The 4,566-nt window shown below is 40.3% G+C and overlaps 1 protein-coding gene across 18 annotated transcripts in view; it reads right to left on the reverse strand.

Annotated features, from left to right (window-relative positions):
- Positions 1 to 4,566, reverse strand: part of LOC119590258 (hornerin-like) — a 177,430-nt gene that overhangs the window by 57,171 nt on the left and 115,693 nt on the right. The gene's annotated exons all lie outside the window — the stretch shown is intronic.

The following is a 4,566-nucleotide window of genomic DNA, read 5'->3' on the forward strand; positions in this document are numbered from 1 at the left end:
ATCTCCCATTCTCCTCCACTGATGCTGCTTGTGCCATTCGTTAGTTCCGGAAATGATAGTGGTTGGTGATAGTGATGATGCTGATGTAATGATAATGATGATGATGATAATAATGAGGATGGTTATCATAATAATGAGGATGATAATAATGATGATGATTATCATAATAATGAAGATTATTATCATAATAATGAGGATGGTAATGAGAATAATAATGAATAAGTGATAAAACGAAGAACCACGATAATAAGAGAGAGAGAGAGAGGAGAGAGAGAGAGAGAGAGAGAGAGAGGAGAGAGAGCAAGAGAGAGAGAAGAGACAGAGAGAGACAGAGAAAGACAGAGAGAGAGAAAAGAGAGACAGAGAGAGAGAGAGAGACAGAGAGAGAGAGAGACAGAGAGAGACAGAGAGACGGAGAGAGAGAGAGAGAGAAAAGGAAAAGGAAAAATATCTTCCTCTTTATCTCTCTCTCCCTAACCCTTCCTTCACGCTTCTTCCCTTTCGACCATAATTCGTAAACGTGACGCGAGAGAGAAGCAAAAAAGGGCGAAGGAAGAAGAGGGAAGAGAGAGATAACGATAACGTGGGAAGGGAGACGGAGAAGGAGGGTGAAGGAAAAGGAAGAAGAAGAAGAGGGAGAAGGAGAAGAAGAAAAAGAAGAAGAAAAGAAGAAGAAGAAGAAAAAGGAAAAGAATAAGAATAACAATAATAATAAGAATAAGAAGAAGAAAAAGAAGAAGAAAAGAAGAAAAAGAAGGAGAAAAGAAGGAGAAGGAAGAGAGAGGGAACGCATGAGATAACGTGAGAAGTGAGAATGAGGACGAAGAAAAAGAAAAAAAAAAAAAAAAGAAAGAAAAAAAAACTTTTCTGAGACTTTGTTAAGAAGTCACGCAACGTCTTGGCTTTGGTCTTGGCGTTCTGTTTCTCTCTCTCTCTTCTCTCTCTTCCTTTTCTTCTTTCACTTCCTTCATTTGCTTCATTCAGAGCTGTTTTATAGCCTCTGTTCCCCTTCTTTTCTCTCTTCTTTCTTCTTTTCCTTCTGTTCCTTCATTTCGTTTTGTTTTGCGTTTTCTGTTCGCTTCCTTCCTCTCTTCTCTTTCTTATTTTCCTTCATTTCGTTTTGTTTTCTATTCTCTGTTTACTTCCTTTCTCTCTTCTCTTCTTTCACTTCCTTCATTTAATTAATTCCGTTTTGTTTTTCATCCTCTGTTCACTTCCTTCCTTCTTTCATTCGCTTCTTTTCTCTCCTCTCCCTTTTTCACCCTTCGCTTTCTTTCTCCTTCTCCCTTCTTTATTCTTCCCTTCCTATCTCCTCCATTCTCCTTCTCCCTTCCACCCTCCCTTCGCCTCCTTCTCATCCCTCCTTCAATTCCCCTCCTCTCCCCCCTCTCCCCTTCCTCCCCACCCCACTCTCCCTCCCTCTCCCCCTTCTCCTTTCGCCTCTTCCCTCTCCCTTCTCCCTCCCTCCCCCATCCCCCCTCTCCTTTCTCACCCTTTCACCCTCCCTCCCTCCTTCCCCTTCCCCCCCACTCCCTCCTCCCATCCTCCCTCCCCTTCCCTTCTCCCTCCCTCCCTCCCCAAAAAAAAAAAAATCGAGTTCATTACAGAGAAGTTTATTAGAAATCCCATTACTATCCTATTAAAAATAATGTTCCACCTCTCTCGCTTTCTTTGACCAAATATCCGCGATCTGTGTGGTGGCTGTGACATGATATGGTTGATGTGATGTGGGTTGATGTGATGTGGGTTGATGTGATATGGGTTTGATGTGATGCTGGTTGAAATGATGTGGGTTGATGTGATGTGGTTGATATAGTGTGGGTTGATGTGATGTGGGTTGATATGATGTTGGTTGATGTGATGTGGGTTGATGTGATGTGGGTTGACATGATGTGGGTTGATGTGATGTGGATGATATGACGTGGGCTGTGATATGACGCGTCTGACATGACGTGGATATGACATGACGTGGCTGTAACATGGCGTTTCTGACATGACGTGATTGACATGAACTGGCTGACATGACCTCAGTGCTTTGATGGAAATTAAAGACGACAATTGCAAAGGATTCATGGTGAAATATGACATGACATTATATATATGTACGTTGTTATGGTTTAATAAATCATTCTGATTGCCTATTTAGACATATTTCTTATCGAGGCTGAATAAGAGAGATAATAATCCTAATAAAAGGAATCGTGGTGATGATAATGAAGGTAATTATGGCGATGATAATGATGGTGAAGATGGTAATGATAATAACAATAGTAAAAACAATAATAATAATGATAACTACTCCTAAAATTATTTTCTCATCAAACAGTGTTGCAAATCACACTCCCATTAGAATAAAATCACCCAACGCGGATTTTTACTTTTGTTTATCTGACACGCAAAAGAAGTTTCTCATTTGTAACCCTGGTGTCGTCTCTATCACCAACTTTGACATATTTAGGACATCTCCAGCCCCCCCTCCCCCTCCTCCCCCCCGCCTTCTCTCTCTCTCTCTCTCTCTCTCTCTCTCTCTCTCTCTCTCTCTCTCTCTCTCTCTCTCTCTCCTCTGTTTATCTGTGTCTGTCTTTCAAGTTGTGTCTCTATATTATGTAGCTATTTCTGTCTTCTCTCTCTATATTTCTTTTTCTTTCTTTCTCTTTTCTCCTCTTCCTCTCTTTCTCTCTCTCCTCCCTCTTCCTCCTCCCTCCCTCTCCCTCCTCCTCCCTCCCTCTCCATCATCCCTCGATCCCCCTACCTCTCCCTCCCTCCTCCACTGCCACCCCCCCCTCAGCTTCCCCCGTTCTGAAAACACCATTAAAAAATTATATATCATTTGTATCACAGTCTATGATAAACCCTCACGTCACTCGCAGATATTTTCATATGTTGAAAGAGTTAATGATATGAATCAGGAACCGGAACAGATGAGAGAGAGAGAGAGAGAGGAGAGAGAGAGAAGAGAGAGAGAGAGGGAGAGAGAGAGAGAGAGAGAGGGAGAGGGAGAGAGAAAGAAAAAAAAAAAAAAAAAAGTTGCATTAGGCACTGACTCATATACTCGTCCTGTCGGAATTGATGTGTAAAAAAAAAAAAAAAAAAAAAAAAAGTTTCGATTATATATATATTTTTTTGAATTTGTGATTTGGGATCGAGTGAATGTGGGGGATTTTTCGCATTTTTTTTCTCGATAGGTGAAGGTAGCGTTGTTTTGGCACTCTCGTTGTCGTTATCACCATCATGATTATCATCACCATTAATAGTATCATCATTATTAGTACTACAGCAGGACGATTCAACACCCTAAAAACAATTAAGAAAGAAAAATAAAAATAAATAAAAAATATACAAGATAAAAAAAAAATAAAAATAATAATAATAATAATAAAAAAATTCAGTTCCCAGCTGACGCGACAGATACCTTACACTTGCCATGGCCCTTTGCGGTCGTGAAATGCACGGTTGTATTGGCCAAGCAAGAAGCATCCCGTAGTGCCTGTGCTTGTGTGAGATGCAAAAGGCAAAAGCATTTTTTTTTTTTTTTTTTTGGGGGGGGGGTCATATTTTGAGTGTTTTAGGGTCATGTTTTGAGTTTTTTTTTTTTTTTTTTTGTTTTTAGGGTCATATTTCGAGAAGCGGATGATATGAATTACTGAACATTCGCGAATTGTTTGTTACCTTGTTCGTGGTCAGCGCTGAAACATTTTATAGGACAGATGGATGTGTGTGTGTGTGTGTGTGTGTGTGTGTGTGTGTGTGTGTGTGTGTGTGTGTGTGTGTGTGTGTGTGTGTGTGTGTGTGTGTGTGTGTGTGTGTGTGTGCGTGTGTGTGTGTAGGGGGAGGAGAAGGAGGAGGAGTACGCTTCCGTGCGTGTATGTACGCATATGCCCTTGCATACATACACGCATATGTACGTATTATCCTCCCCCCCCCACAAATAACCCCCCCCCCTAAAAAAAAAAAAAAAAAAACGCACATAAATATAACCCAACCACCTTCAGTGACCGAGAACGCGTCCGAAATCTCGCAATCAAGACGCCCCGACGCCTTCGAACTCTCAACACTATTTAGCTTCAAAGCCCACATTCCTGGAAGCCCAAAACGAAGCCTTAAAGACGATAATCGGACGCGCAGATGAAGCCAAATTTGAGGATCAATACTCGTTTCTAGAACTTCTAGAACTTCACAGAACTGTTCTTCGAAAATCGTTCAAACTTCACAGAACTGTTCTTCGAAAATCGTTCAAACTTCACAGAACTGTTCTTAAAAAAAATCAAACTTCACAGAACTGTTCTTAAAAAAAAAAAAAAAAACACAAATAAAATAAAACTTCACAGAATTGTTCTTCAAAAAAAACTTCAAACTTCACAGAACTGTTCTTCAAAAAAGAGGCAACACTGAAGAACAAATACATACTTGAACAGAGGGGATGAACAAAGGAAAATAAATAAGAAGGCAAAGGAAGAGAGAGAAGAAACGAGGGGAAGAGGCAAAAGGACGTAAAAAAATGATATTTAAGAGAAAGTGGCGAGAGAAAATTTGGAGAAAATGAACAGAAAGATGAGTTAAAAAAAA

Source organism: Penaeus monodon, chromosome 3 (assembly GCF_015228065.2).
Source record: "Penaeus monodon isolate SGIC_2016 chromosome 3, NSTDA_Pmon_1, whole genome shotgun sequence".
NCBI lineage: Eukaryota > Metazoa > Arthropoda > Malacostraca > Decapoda > Penaeidae > Penaeus > Penaeus monodon.